Raw genomic sequence first — 17,513 nt, forward strand, 5'->3', positions numbered from 1 at the left:
ATGCAGCAATGTATACGCACCGCACTGACTTCGTAGCGGCGCTACGTCGTAGGCGACGTAGTTTATAGATCTCGTAGCAAATAAGTCATAATATACGTGACAGTTGGCTACAAATTATTTTGATAATATTAATTAATTCTACAAAATATTAATTAATTAATTATATTAATAAATGTGTTGCATTTGACATTTAGGTATTTGAAAAACTTGATTGGCGATATGATGGTATAGAAACAGAAACTAGACACTTAGACAGTGGAAAAGGCTGCTATTTACAACATTCAAATATCTCTTTCTACAGTAATTTCCTTTGACCTATTAAAAACTTACCTTTTATTCGCTTCAAAAAATAAAACACTCGAATAAGATTAATCCATTATCCAAATAGCATTTTATTAAATTTGCAAAGTAATATTAAATATTGAATCTTATTAATATTATTTCACAGCGGCAACATAATAGGAATTAAAATGATTTGTTGCAAACAAATATCTAGAATCGTTTATTGAAACGGGAATATTAATTCATAACAATGTTTGCAGTCTCTATGATATTTGCATTCGCTCGTTATGATACAAAATCAGCTCAACAATTACAATAGCACGTGCTTATTAAATGTATAATACAAAATAATGAGCTTACAAATATTCTGAATTCACTTTAGGAAATTAATCTCACTCTTCCTTGGTGGCTAACACATTAGCATAGGTTATAATACCGAGGTGGTTCTGGTTCGATCAATGAAAAGTGAAAAATGCATCCGCCCTTATACCTCAAGAGGAATTCACGCACCACTCTTTTATTTTTTAGTGAAAATTCTTTAGGTGCGTTAAAATTAGAATTTCAAGGTCGCGTCATGGCAATATCGTCACGTCATGGAGTAAGTAAGCGACGATGTTGGTATCTTTAAATCTTACCAAAGAAGTTTCACTTCTGACACGTGTGCTCGGCACACACGCTTTTTTTCGGTCTATTTAATTTGAATATTACGTTGGTGATTTCCATATTAAGTTAAACATTAAAGTTCCATATTAAATTAAGTTAAACATAAGTTTACAAAATATATAAGTTCAATATAATAAGTTGTATTTGAATGTAAAGATGAACCTACGCCAGCCTATTATTATCCAAAAATATTGAAAATATAGCAAATAATGCCACATACGGTTTTATTTATATGATAACTAGTGGTCCACCCCGGCTTCGCCCATGGTACATATTTCGAAATAAAAGGTAGCCTATGTCCTTTCTCGGGTATCAAAATATCTCCATACCAAATTTCATGCAAATTAGTTCAGTAGTTAAGGCGTGATTGTGTAACAGACAGACAGACAGAGTTACTTTCGCATTTATAATATTAGTATGGATAATGATGATAAGAAGGAGATCCTTTCATAGTATTTGATCGTTGGCGATAAGTATCTATCAATTCCTCCTACGTACAAAACAGACTTATACAACTTACAAGCATCAAAAATCATTTAAAGCCACGTATATCGTGCTCTATTCTACTTACTATTATAAATGCGAAACTTTGTCAGGAGGTATGTTTGTTTGTTAATCTTTCACGAAAAAGCCACTTAACAGATTTAGATGAAACTTTACAGTAATATAGGTTATACATCAGACTAACACGTGAGCTAGAGAAATACTTGATTTTGCCCGCGGGTGAAACCGTGCGGCATACCACATGTTTTCATAAAGTATGTTTGTTAATCTTTCACGAAAAAGCTACTTAACAGATTTAGATGAAACTTTACAGTAATATAGGTTATACATCAGACTAACACGTGAGCTAGAGAAATAGGTACTTGATTTTGCCCGCGGGTGAAACCGCGCGGCACACCACATGTTTTCATAAAGTACACATTTCAGCGCAATATATTTTAAACTAATCTAAAACTGAATTTAGTGATCTAGGACGATCGAGATAAAACCTAAATTGGTTTACGTTGCATTCTATTTATATGCAGATGTGGCTGGCGCATGGATCGTATAATTTTTGGGCCGTCAATCTTAACCCTAGGTTTTCTATTTCCTAGTATTATATAATGCATCCACTAGAGCACAGTATTTATTACAATGTGCTGGAATATTTTTCGTTCACGCTATTTGGATATTTAGTTTATCCAGTTTTAGAATGTGAGATGCTCACTGTATTATGTATAATTATATGTTCAGGTTTTTCGTTATACAAAATGTGACACATATTGTAATAATATTTAATTAGTAAATGTAAATTATTCTAAATCAACGATATATCTATTTAAAATGTCATATTATTTTTAATTAACAAGCAATATTGTAGTTAATAATGATAAAACAATAAATAGCGTTGTATAATTGCTTATTTATAATTTAGTTATTTTCAATAATTTGCAGGATTTTCTGTAAAACCTCATTTGTATCTCAATACTTTTTTCAGCGAAATCAACTTCATACAAGTTCATTTCAAAGAATAAATTTATTCTTAGAAATGAACTTGGCTCTTATTTTTCACATGTTTGTTTTCGGGGGATTATAATTTATAATATATTATCAAAATTTAATTTATGATGAAATTTTTGCGAAATAATTACGTATATTTTGACCTACTCGTGATCATTTACAAAATATTATCTATTTTATCTATATCTATAGACTTATATACAGTAACAAATTCAATTTTTACCAATGTAATTAACGCAGAGGTTATTTTTAGTTTCAAATTGTAATTAGTAGAGTTCAAAAACGATCTAATTCCGTTGCTGTATATTCGTAGGATGTAATAAAATTACTAATTGGATGGTTTTAACTCGAATGTTTGGTACAATTTTACACCCAAAAAATAATAATTATTTTTCTAACGTTGTACGTACTCTCTGTGTATTTTTTTTAAATCGGTTCTTAATTTAAAGTTCAAAATTAATTTATAATACAGTACTTAATTTTAAATGCTTATTTAATACATTACCATATAATATTATATACTCATATTAGAATAGGACTTTGTATCGATAAAATGCACTAGTCACGAAATAGACGGATACAGTTACAAAGTTCTTGATATGTGAATATTATTCAATATTCTCTCACAACTTGCTAGCACTAAACCTAATATTCAGAGTGCTATTGTATTTACTGTCCAACTTTATTTTGTTTACACTCGTGAATTACTAGAACTTTATTTTTGGTACTGAAATATTATCGTTGTGTTGCAAAATACGAACATTTATATAAGAAAAGTAAAGAATAAATATATTAACTATGTATATGATAACGGAAATGTATGTAATCCGTCATTGTATACAATTCGTATACAAAACGTGTTGTGTGTTAAACGGAGGATAAAGATCTTAAAATTAAAAGCAATAGTAATTTTTCGTCAATCCTTATTTTTAAGGCTTATCCTAATCCATGAATAAACCGCGTTTTAAATCAGTTTTTTAGCGTAAAAATAAATAGAAGACGATATTAGATGCTTTTCATATTTTTCCACCCTTTTGTTTGGGATCAGGGCTGAGGCTTTGAATGAGTTTTCCCTCCATTCTATTCAAACCCACCTCATAAGGTTATACTTGTATAAATATGATTATAGCGTTTGCTTTTTGTTATTTTTCTACTCGTTATATATAAAAACTGTGGTGCAATGCTGATAAGATTTTTTTACTATAATAATATCTTATAGAGCAGGCTCCAAGGAGATGTTCGTTTGCAATTTTTATTTTTTTCTTTGTATGCCATATTTAATTACCGGGGTGCGGGCAGGGGGACCACAAAACTGGTTGGCAACATCTGTCTATAGGATGTCCGGGATCTATACAATATATATCAGAAGTCAGATTTAGGTTCGCTATTTTTGCAAACGAAACTCCACTGAGAGTCCGGTCTATTATAAGTAATAACTTTCTTTAACACGTCATAAAGAAATTCCTATAAGTTACAGAACTGCTGAATGGAATTTAATCCTTTTGAGTATTATTTGCCTCCGCTTAAATCAATAATGTTTTACAAACCAAGAAAAAAAAAAGTTTAGAGACGATCCCAACAGCTACTTTTACATCTTATAAAACCGTTAAAAAGTCAAACAATGGCTGGCAAAATTTTGCCACCATATCGCTGCATGCAGTCTATATTATCCGTGATTCACTTAAGAAATTTCCAGGAACATAAGTATAAACCGTCACACACCATTAAAACTCGACATTCATTAGCAAATTCGAAGCAGATCGCCGAACTATGCAGACTCCAAGTATTCGAAACTCGATTCAAGTATTGCGAACTCTGAAATCTTGTACTTTCCACCCTGTTTGTCATACGAACTTCCGAAGTTAAGATATTCGATGCTGTTTGTTATTTATGGTCCTATTGGAGGAATGAAATTTCGCATACTGGATTTTATAGCTGGGTTTTATCGATCGGAAGCCAATAACGCATATTGTGATGTTGTCAACTTTAGTATCTGTTCCATAATTTTTAGTGCAATTGATTCAATATTCAATGGCACGTGCAGCTTGTGTGAAATGTATGTCTTGATTACGTTGTTTGGTAATTTTGAAGATCGACGAATCTGCGTACGAGACATAATTTTTGCTGTTTATTTTTGGTAGCTGATTTATTTTTTGTACAACTATTTTATTTGTTACTAGCTTTCCTACTGCGGCGTCGCCCGCATAGTTCCCGTTCCCGTGGGATTTCCAGGATAAAACCTAGCCTACGTTGCTAAGTGAAGATGCAGCTTTCTAATGGTGAAAGACTTTTTAAAATTGGTCCAGTAGTTTATGCGTGAAAACCATACATACATACATGCATAATTACAAACCTTTCCTCTTTGTACTATTATTATAGTATGAGTGGATTGAAAGCTAATCAAAGAAACTAAAGTCTAAAGTATTATAAAATCAGTAATTTCTAAATGATAATTTTTATAGGCGATAAAGATCACCGTCGTAAAAACTACAATTTATACCACTAGCTCAATTCCAATGCAAAGCATTCTTCATTCCAAAAACTTAACCAATTCATATTTGCAAATCCTTACTACTTAGACGTTAAGTTATTGAAACAATTTCCACGAACATTTCAATTTTCAACCACCCCATACATTTTCTCTAAAACCCTAAAATACACTACTTCAATCAAGTATTGGTAAAACATGAAATACTTGGTAAGCGGCTTACGTGGCACCCGATGGTCGATTGAGTGGTAATTGCTAATTATTCCGATCGATATCGCTCCGCAAATTGGCGGGAAATATATTGCGATGTTTCTAATGCCCTTCCGAACGAATATGGATAACGTGCCTTTAAATCAAGCTCATTTTGTGTGTAGTTTAACTTGTTTCGCTTAATAATTTTGGGAGAGTAGTTACTATTATAATGATTGTAAGATTACCAGAAACAGTGATACCTATTATTTCAAAAATATTTCAACACACAAAATGAACATAATTTTTTGACGTGACAACGTCTTATAATTCGATAAAGCCGGCTGCACGCACGAAAAAACATGACTCATGCGGCGTTACCTCGCTCTGACTCATCTGAGGCGTTCCATGTAAGGCTTGAAGTGCGAGCGAGAGCGCGGAACGAGCGACAAAGAAGCACAATCGGACGTTGTCACGTTCCACTATCGTCAGTAAACCGACTTTACAGACAACCAATTTTTTTATAAGTTATTAAAATTGAAACCAATGTAAATATATAATGTAATAATTATATAAATTGTCATCAAAGATATTTAATATCACTCCATGTGAAAGTTGCTTAAATGTCTTTGCTTTTACATGTATATTTCTTTTTGATCCATTTCTGAATAACATTGACCCTCATAAATGTATCCTATACATACATTATACAATATACAATATTCATGTTATACTAAGATCACATTTCATATCAACTTTTAGCCACGAAATAACATTCACAATATCACAATCTTCAAACGAGAACGTCGAAAACAAAACAGTTATTACAATACAGTCGAAACTCAATCTCAGCAACGCTCAAACTACAAGAATCCGATATATTTTCAAACAAACCAAATTCGTTATATTTCCATACAAATGGGCTCATTTGGCCCAATACCCTTGACATAACGTTCCCTTATTACGTGAGAAATAGCGAAAAGAATAAAAATCTAGCGTCCCAACATAAATACGAAACATATGTCCAATATTTGGCATATGTTATAATATATATAATGTATTGGCGCCGTCGTTTATGGCCCATTTGCGATATGATGAAACTAGCTCTTTACCCCAATTTCATGTAATTTGCCTTTTGCCTTTCGCTATAATGTGCCAATGTTTATGCATTTTCTTTTGCTGTTCTTAACAGTAAATGAACAAAGCAGTAATACAGCTGGGACGGCGACTTGCATACTTCGAAAAACTATAACTTTTAAACTTCATTCTATTCTAAATATATAGGAAAAAGAAAAGGAATAGAATAGCAAAAGGTTAAAAAGTATAACTACCATCTGAATAATCCTTTTGTAGTTTTGTAGTAGCACATTATACTTTTTAATTGACAAATATATATATTAGCTTTAGCAGCAAGTTTTATACTATTCGTATGCTATAGTATTTAAATAAACATGTTCTGGAATTAAAATCACAATTATCGATTTGTTATAATAGGTAAATCGCTATCTCAGCAATAAATAGGATACTATATTGTTTTATGTAATAAAATAAAGACGATCCTAATTTTCATTTTCATGAATTACATCAAGAACCACTCGAGCGTAGTCTTAAATGTTTTAGGGTTCTGTAACTACAATTTGTAAACCCTTAAAATAAAGAAAAAAAATTACAACGAATATTGAATTTTCAAAGAATTAGTTATCCTACAACAAACAATATAATATATTCAATTATGGTTGCATTCAAAATAATTTATCCTATTCCGTGCAAAAGCTATCGTGTATTGAGCTAGAAACTCTTTAATTGTTTTTATATTAAAAAAGAATATCGCATAATCTTTATCATACGGTACCTGTATTTTTGCAATTCTTTCAATAAATAAAAGTAGTATAAATAATAAAGTTAACATACCTACGGATCGCTTCAAAATAATATCTTAGGTCACACTTGACCGCTTGTATTTTATTAAGTTCTTATTTGTCTAGAAAATATTATCTTGTGATGTTTTATAATGATACCAGTTTAGCTACATTTAGGGCCGATTTTTCAATGCTTGGTTAAAACTTATCCGTCCAATAAAGTATTACACGATGATATTAAAATGTCGCGTAAACTGTCAAATACGTACAATTAGAATACGTTTTTAAAATGGTACTTTTATACATTATTCGACGAATAAGTTTTAATCAAGGATTGAAAAATCAGCCCTAATTCGTGTATAATTTTTATATAAAAAATTTATTTTATAAAAGGGAATAATATGTTCTCGTGAGTTTTTGGTTATTAAAAGCTATTTTGAAAGATTTTATTATTAATTTTGTTTCTATTAGTAACATAGTTCGGGAGGCAAGCAGGCTTTTTCAGTATAATTATAATATGTAGGTAATATGTTTACTTTTTTAAAGGATAAAATTGATTTATTAATATTAGTATAAATAAAGACAGCTTTATATAATACATTGAATTTAAACTTTTTCAATAACTTTAAAAAAAATTAAACCTAACAATATACCTTCTATTCATAGAGAAGCAACACAAATTTAGTGTTCAAAAGATCAGTCCTAAATCTTATCTAAACAGTCATGTGTAGAATTTAATTGTGTATAATAATGTATAATGTGCCCCATTCGATTGGATGTATTACTCGTAAAGGTCAATTTATGGAACTGTCTCGATGATCCCAGTTGTGTAGTTTGTGAAATGGCGGCCATTTTGAATTTAAATAAAACTATATCGAGCTGGCAGTTTGAGGGATTATTTTTTATAAAACTAATATTACAATATTTTTAACCGACTTCAAAAAAAGGAGGAGGTTATCAATTCGGCCGGTATGTTTTTCTTTTTTTTATGTATGTACACCGATTACTCCGAAGTTTCTGAACCAATTTACGTGATTCTTTTTTTGTTCGATGCGGGATGGTGTCGAATTGGTCCCATAAAAATTTTATTCGGATCGGCCCATTGTTTTTATTTTATGGGCATTTTTGCAAGTGCAAGTTTGAAGTCGGTTGTTTTTAACGCAGTTATCACTTGTTGTTAATGCTTACTTCTAAGAGGTTAAATAAAATTAAAATGCCTTACCTATTGGTAAGTAAAGGTCCTAATTGCATTAATGGGCAGAGGCCATAATTTTTGTGACAATATTTTCTATTTTTTTAAATAAATAAAGACCCAAAGTTATAAATAAATAAAAATTTACTATGTGACATGTCGTATCAAAAGCTGCTTGTATAAGATTCCCTTGTAAACCATTTTCCAAAAGAAACATTGACATAATTCACATCGTCTTAAAATAATTTCAATACTTCAATCCTCCAAATAAAAGATTTTAAAACGATAATAATTTAAAATGTTCTGTAACTATACGTTCACATTCATTGTCTAAAACCGAATTGCATTGCAGGTGCCTCTGACTCATCTCCTAAGATGCTGTGTCAGCAAATTGAATAAGGAAAAATGAGATATCGGATGGAACTAAATTTAATAGGGTCTCTGCGCACTGGTGTAAAAGTGATACTTTTATCGATAGTCGACACTGTTTTTAAGCCTTCAAATGTCTTGTAGAGGGTATATGGAAAACGCTAAATTTTTTCCTGTTGTGGTATCTACATCTCTACCGTAAACCGAACGCAGCATTAGATTAGTTTATTATATCATACAAAAAAAAAAAATTATATACAAAGTAAGATAAAAAAAATTGAATGAATGGGACATTACAAGTTCTCCAAATTTTCACATTACCAAGTCTCTTAGGTTACAAACTTACCACATAGCTCATCCTGTATTTTAATAATAATTCGAGACATTTTTGGAAATATCACTTTCATAATATAGAAAGACAAATCACTAAAAAACAAACACTAAAAGGTTTCTTATCCATTCAATTTATCAACAGCTCTACAGTAAAGACAAATCCTACCCTCCAGCTATAATTTATCATGCTGTTAAAGCTATAGAACATTCAATAAATATAGATACATTGGCTAAAATAATTTCAAATCATCAATGGTATTAGTATAATCCTAACTGTGTGGATAGATCAGATGCAAATGATTTATTAACAGATAATTTTATGATGAATTATTACCATTATAAATGAGTTTTGATCAGTCAAATTTGAAATGGATTGTAACTAATTAGCCATGTATTTATTATTATAATGTTTGACGGGATTAGAATCTAATTGAATTTAAAAACAATATTAATAAAAGATCGTGTGTGCCGTGTCAGAAGCGAAACTTCTTTGGCAGATTATTTTTTCGTGACTCCAAAAATTTGTAAATCCAAAAGACATAGAGATGAAGCAATATTTATCTATAAACTAGCGATAAAAATGTATGTTATAAAATTTATAAGTAAATTTTTTAGATATTTCTTATATTATATTAAAAACAACAGTGCGTAAAGATCCTGATAAGAAGGAATGATACTTATAATGAATTCGAAAAATTCGCTCACCTTTGTTCAACTTTACAACTTGAGCGCAGCGTGGAATACTCATTTTCCTTCCTAAATAATCTTATTAATTATCGAGGACTTACTAACAAAAAGATTTATGTTGTGAAAGAATAGACCTTATTGTTTTCATGTTATAATTACATACTTTTAGTATTACACATTTTTGCCGTAAAGAATCGCGTTTTAAATCAGTTTTTTTAAATAAAAATTTATATTTGTAGGTACTACTTTTTAATGATGATGATCATGTTAAACTAACAATTTCCAAAAAAAAAACTTATTTTAATAGAAACAAGATCCTTCAAAACCAATATTAATTGTGTAATGTCTCGACCTCGATCCAACATCCGTTGCCATGACAACCACACAGACACTTATTTTTAACATTCCCAACCCACGGATCTTCATCAAGAGAACAACAAATAAAAGTGGTAGAACTAAGTGTCCGGGCAGGCGAGGCATATATCAACGAGTTAATTATCTACAAGAATTATACCGGACTTAACTCTGGGGAGGAAAAACAACGAATTCCAAGCTAATACGTTATGTGTTAACAAGGGGACGTGACGTAGATATGAATGCGTGTGTTATGTAAACGGTCACGTGGAGATTACGAAACAAATGATTAGTTGTAGTTTTTGTTATACCTATTTGTGTTAATTATTATCATGAATTATTGATGCTAAGCTTAAGGATATCAGCAATGAAAGATTCATTAGATGATGGAATGTGTTCTTTTTTGCCTACATATATGAAATAGTTCTTAGAAACAATATAAGGAGTCCATTAATTATTATCGATGAACGGCGAATTCAAACAGGTCGTTATGATTTAAATTTTTGAAGTGAAACTTCTATAACATTTTCCTTAGTCTTTCTTTTTTTTTAATACTCACCGAAATATATCTGAACTAAACCTTTTGAATAAGTTGTTCTTGAAATCAATGAGCAGTTTTACTAATAATATTTATACAGAGATGTTCTATTAATTATGTAGGTACTATATTTATTTTTATTAAACTCTATCATTTTTGATAATAACTAATAATATTATTATCTCCAAGTTCGGAACTGATAACTGCAATCAACCTGTAATAGGATTTATTGGTAAGTAGCCATACTATCGCCTATTAATTAATTGGATATTGTAACCGCTACTGCGAGCTTATCCACTTAATATATTTCCGAATAGAGTACTAATTACATAGAATCAGGTTTAAATAAATAAAAAAAATTACACAAGATTTACAATTAATGAATAATATGAAGTTTTTGCAGTAAAATGTTATTCATAGAGCAGAAGTTTGCTTCTTAAGCTTTATACGTAGAAATGAAGCTGTTAAATTATCAAATAGCCTTCTATAAGAACATGTTGATGTATATAATATGATGCATTGCTTCTTCGTGTCTGTCAAGTCTGATATAAAAATAGAGATGCATTTGTAGGTACCACACTCAGTTTAGCATAAAAATGCCACGTACAGTAGCCATCAGTATAAATAGGTCACTAAATGGGTGTGAATAACACGACATGGAAAACGACAAGGGTGAAATTTTTACATGAAATATGATGCCAAGGAATGCTATGATTTACAGTTAGTTTGAAAGAAATATGGTGAGTTGACTCTTTTATACATAGTACTTTATGAAGCAAATTAAAGTTTAGATCACTTAATTAAAATTAGTGTTGCCCAAATGCAAGAACAAGACGAGACTTAGCCAGTCTTGGTCTTGGTCTTGCGCCAATACACCTGGTCTTGGTCTTGGTCTTGGTCTTGCGCCAATACACCTGGTCTTGGTCTTGGTCTTGGTCTTGCGCTCTCAGTCTTGGTCTTGGTCTTGGTCTTGCAGCAAGAGTCTTACAAGTCTTGCAATTACCTATTAGTCTAGGTATTACTATTTATTAAAGTTTACTTTAAATCTTAGAAAAACGTATTACAATTGGAACATTGTGAGCTTGAATTAACATAGCCATGGTAAAGATCAAGCAGATTAATAAATAACTGAAGATTTGATAAGAAATTCGAAAAATCAAAGTCCTAGCTGCAAGACGCAAGAGTCTTGCAGGCTATGTCTTGTTCTTGCTCAAATCTTGCACGGTCAGTCTTGGTCTTGGTCTTGCTAAAAATACGCGGTCTTGTTCTTTGTCTTGGTCTTGCAAAAACGCAAGAACAAGACCAAGACTGCAAGACCAAGACTGAATTTGGGCAACACTAATTAAAATAACAAGCGCCCGCATCGTGTTTCAAATAATAGCCATCAACGGCAGATACTGATGTGGTCAACCTCAAATACGTTTTAGAATTTTGAATGAATTACCTATAGAAAAGGAACATACTATGGGAAAGTAAAGAAGTGACATATTATATTATCCATACTAATATTATAAATGCGAAAGTAACTCTGTCTGTCTGTCTGTTACTCAATCACGCCTTAACTACTCAACCAATTTGCATGAAATTTGGTATAAAGATATTCTGATACCCAAGAAAGGACATAGGATAGGTTTTATCCCGGATATCCCACGGGAACGGGTTCCTAACTTAACCTTAACCTTAACCTGACCTTAATCTATAACCTTAACTATGCGGGTTTTTCTTTGACTGCGAGGGCGATGCCGTGGGCGGAAAGCTAGTATACTATAAAATAGCTGAAAATCGAAACACTAAAATGAAAAACCTATAAATAATCTATACGAGCATTTCCTTTCTCAATAAATTATCGCTAACTACTACTAAGTATTCTGTAGCTAGACATCAAACAATTTCAATATACTTTTCCATATGTTTTGTTCCACAAAGTGGCATTAATTTATCCCATGACATTATTTATATTAAACCTACTAGACTAGTGTACGCCCGCGGCTTTGTGCAGTCATCGTGTGCTATTTTGCTAAGGCCGCAGGGTAACCCTTGACGTGTCGTTTACCCCTCAGTGTCTTTGAATAGAACGTCTCAGTGATATTCTAGGAGGTAGCAACGTTGACAAGTGAGCATTTTAGTATAGTTGGTTCTTTGATATGCTGTTCCTCTTGCTATTTCGGTTACAGTCCGGGCTGTCTGGCTGGCCGCAGTGGTTGCGTTTATTAGTGCGCATCTTATCTGCACAGGAAAATATCCTTAATTTAAAGTCATTTTTTAACGCGTAATTTTTAATCGATTACCTTTAGATAGATCCATTAGACATACATTTTTTATTGCAAGACGTTTTTTTCGTTGTTAAATAGGTGCCAGACGCAATTTTTATTTCAAAATAATTAAAATATCATCGAAATAAGTGAAATTCCATCAACATGAGTCCGCTTAAAAGGTAAGTAATAACTTTATTATTTATATTATACTTATTTCGATGACATTTTAGTTATTTTAAATAAAAATTGGGTATGGCACCTATTTTACAACGAAAAAAACGTCTTGCAATAAAAAAATTATGTCTGATTGATCTATCTAAAGGCAAAAGATTAAAAATTACGCGTTAAAAAATGACTTTAAATTAAGGATATTTTCCTGTACAGATAAGATGCGCACTAATAAACGCAACCACTGCGGCCAGCCAGACAGCCCGGACTCTAACCGAAATACCAAGAGAAACAGTATATCAAAAACCCAACTATACTAAAATGACTTTTTTTTAAACGTTGCTAGCTCCCGTACTATGAAAAGAAATGGTTTTATTTAGATTACATACATACATGTATGTATCATTATATTTTGTATATTAATAATTACATACTTAAGTCATAAGATAAATAATTTATGGAAAAATATTTTTCTTTGTTTGTCAATATTGTTATTCTGCTGATGAAATAAGCTCTGTCTTTCTAGAACGAAAAAATTGTAAAGTGATGTTCTTTTTAAGTATGAAATTAATTTAAAATATATACGAAAAAAAATATCCATTATTTTCATTTACCTATTTGTATTTGGTACAAGATTATTTTCATGATATAAGAATTTTAACAAACAACCTGATTGGTCAGGTGCCAAATTAAGCAGAATTAAATATGATACTTCGTGACCTAAATCTAAATAACTGTAATTTGTCTCCAAAACAGGATCTACTCTACTACTTTTTGCAAATTGTCAACTACTCTATAATTAATGAATACTTCAAAATTATCTAATACTAGCTGCTCGCCCCGCGGTTTCACCCGCATTGTTCTGCTCCTGTTGGTCTTAGCATAATGATTAATAGCCTATAGCCTTCCTCAATAAATGGGCTATCTAAGACCGAAAGAATTTTTCAAATCGGACCAGTAGTTTCCAAGATAAGCGCGTTCAAACAAACAAACAAACTCTTCAACTTAATAATATTATAAGTATAGATTCATTTTTTATAGACTATTCATTCAATAATCTTACACTGAAATGTAGTAGAAATAATTTAAAATAAAAAATTAAACAATTTAAGACACTGCAAATACATTTCTTTCTCTTAAGATTATCTTTCTAGTGCTGTGATAATAAAACAACATATTATAATGTTTCAGGAGATAAAATAAAAATAACTTTAAAACGCATGTTCTTGTCTGAACAATGTTGTCACATTAACGAGGATAAGGCTGCGTTTCCACCAACGAAGCAATCGCCTCACTCAGCACAGCTCTGGTGGAATCGGCTCAGCATTGCTAGGCCCATACAAGGAGAGTGCGAGAGATGTGTGCCCTGTTTTCCCACCCAGGGGCGGATTTGATACGTTGGCTGCCCTAGGCCTATGAAAGATTGCCGCCCTGTGCTGTAGAAAAACGACAGTCAGTAAGAGATTTAATTAATGTAATCAGTGTATTTCAGATACTAAATTTTGCCGCCCTTGGCCCGGGTTTACTCGGCCTATAGGGAAATCCGCCCCTGTTCCCACCAATAAGTGGAAAAGCATAATAAGTGTAGACATTTCAACACAGCACCGCACATTTTCCTCGCGCGGCTCGTGGAAACCCCTACCTACTCATTTTTATTTATTTTGCACCACCTTGTTATTGACTCATTTATTTTCCTCGTCTTTTCTGGGTTGCCTGGCCGCTGCCAGCTGATCGCTGCCGGCGATAACTACTATAGTACATTATAAATTTATAAATCACTAGTGGTCCGCCCCGGCTTCGCCCGTGGTACATATTTCGCAATAAAAGGTAGCCTATGTCCTTTCTCGGGTATCAAAATATCTCCATACCAAATTTCATTCAAATTGGTTCAGTAGTTTAGGCGTGATTGAGTCGTTGGCAGACAGACAGACAGAGTTACTTTTGCATTTATAATATTAGTATGGATTTGAATGTCATTAAACCTAAAATATCAGATACTTCTGTATGTATATTTAAGTTTGTAACATATTATATTCTATAAGGTTTACAATAAAGTATTTTTCATTCATTCATTTTCACAGCACAGCTAGACATCCTCGCACTTCACATTTCCCTCGCACATTACTGGTGGAAAAGCACCCTAATGTTATTGTTATGTTTCATTTACAGACGTTAATGAGATAGTCAAGGGGTTGCATTGTTACAATAACTAATAAGCTTCACAATGGTTCTTATACAACTGTTAATGATATTGATTTAATATTTTTGTTGTTATTGTCACACACACCCTTGTGAATATTTTATTTAACACGTTATACATTTATATCAGAAATGTATAGTTATTAGAAAATCGAAATAGAAAAAAATCTTTATTGAAAAAGTTTTAAAATAATACAGTTTATATATTTGGGGAAATTAAAGCCTGTGTTAGTTCAAAACTGTGTTACAGGCTTTAGAATCCCCTCAAAATTTTAGTAGATTGGTTTATTATTTATTATGCTTATCCAATCGATTGCATATAATATATAAGATTTTAATGAAAATGCAGAATGCTTACAATATATGCCATTTGATCATATAAACCACCTGAAAAATCTGTTTATTATCATGTTCATTGAATTATCATTCATTGCATTGTTCATTTCTAAAAATGTTACATTTTTAGAAAAGTAAATATATCTCTAGCTTTACTAAAAAATGTAGCTTTAAATGTACCTGCAGCATTTACTGGTTATTAAAACTGCAATCAACATTAGAAGTCCTAAACACGTAATATTAAAAGCTTTCGTTGCCGCGACCGAGATATAACAATAAAACAGTTAACTACAAGAATCATCTTACAATAATAAAAAAAAACATCTAAAAATTTAAGCAAACGTTACAAAATTAAAAACAACAAACCCTTTAACTGCAGCGGTATACTTTTATCTTGAATAATTAAATATTTTAATTTCCACAACCGTTTTCATTTATTATTTACTCAGTTACGAAAGATATGCTCAAGAAACGAAATCAGTTTCGCTCAACTTTTACGAGCGTATAAAAAAGGCATTTGAAACAGAATAGAAATTTTAAAAGAAACGTCTCGAAATCTAACTGGAGCCGTTTTATGTTCGAATGTAAAGACTTGTAGGATGCGTTAAGTGCCAAGGAATGATTTGATTTCTTTGAATATGACGTATAAAGTTAGGCATTGGATAGATAAAGCGTGATCCGCCGATTTTTAATGTGATTCGAAATAGAGTTGCTACAAATAAATAATTATATTATGTTTTATCACCGAAAGTATATTTTTATTAATTTCGGTGATAAAAAATTGTGATCTTGTTATTTTTCATTTGTTGGCAGTTTTATGAACTCCTTAATAAGTTCTTACTGTGTATTTACATCAAACGAACCTAGAGCTAGAGCATTCTTTCGTGATCTTTATGTGTAATCAGAAACTCATATTCAGCGTTGTTCAGTATAAGAACGCATTAAGAACAATGAAAGAATGCTCTACGCCTGTTATAATTTGTTTGTACTTATTTTTATAAGCTAAATATCCTCTCTATATTGGAACACAAGCTCTATATTCCTGACTCAATGTATAATTTACCGGTTATCCTGTAAAGTTGGACAATAGGTATTACCTTCAGAGCAATTGTGTAGCCAGCTAGTTGCCAGTGATTATCCTAACATCAAATCCCCTTAATACCTTTATCCTAGTCCTATAAAAACTGCAGTTCCACTTGAGGTTAGAAACAGACCGGAACTGTTATAAAGTTTATTCATCGCGTCTCGTTACTTTGAAATGAACAAAAAGTTGTATATTTAGATAAGATTATGGGATATGTAAAGAGCTATATTAAGCCATCACCGTTCATCAAAAAATCTTTTTGATCGATCACAAATAATTTTATAATACAATGATAACAGAATAAATTAAAAAACTTATATGAATTAATACAATATTGACTTACAGACACACAGACATAATTAATAAAATAAATCTTATATGAATTAATACAATATAGACACACAGACATAAGCTTATTAGCGAAAACTCAAATCATTTCGTCATTCGTTTCTTTTAAAATCAGTTTAACAACCAATAGATTTGTTAAAAAACTAACACCTATTCACAAGAAAGTTCCTGAAAACATTTTCCTTCCACGGCAATACATTACAGGTTTACCTGAATTAGGCTAAATCTCGATAAATGAAAGCCTTAATTAAGGTAATTTAGTAGCATTTCCGATACTTCCGCCCGATTAGTTTCAGTAGCTTATAATCTAGGTTTCTTAATGTGTATTCATTTTCTCTGTTTTTATCGATGGCTTGATAATTTATAGAAATAATTTAGCCATTTTTGTGTCTGTGTATGTAGTGGCACGCTGTTATAGTCTAGGCAGTAGTTATTCATAATTATACACTTTTATTTTACGTTAGTTATGTTTCTGTGTATATAAATTTGCACCATGCCGCCTTTTAGAGAGTAGCTGAACACTAAGAAACTATATTTACTTTAAATTCGTCACTTCGGTGTATAAGTGAAGCTTATTAACTTATTACCTAGTTGATTTAATACATAATTTTGTATATCTAACCAGCAATCCGGGCGAAATCCGTTTCGCTACCAGAGACACCTTTC

Source organism: Colias croceus, chromosome 11 (assembly GCF_905220415.1).
Source record: "Colias croceus chromosome 11, ilColCroc2.1".
NCBI classification, from domain to species: Eukaryota; Metazoa; Arthropoda; class Insecta; order Lepidoptera; family Pieridae; genus Colias; species Colias croceus.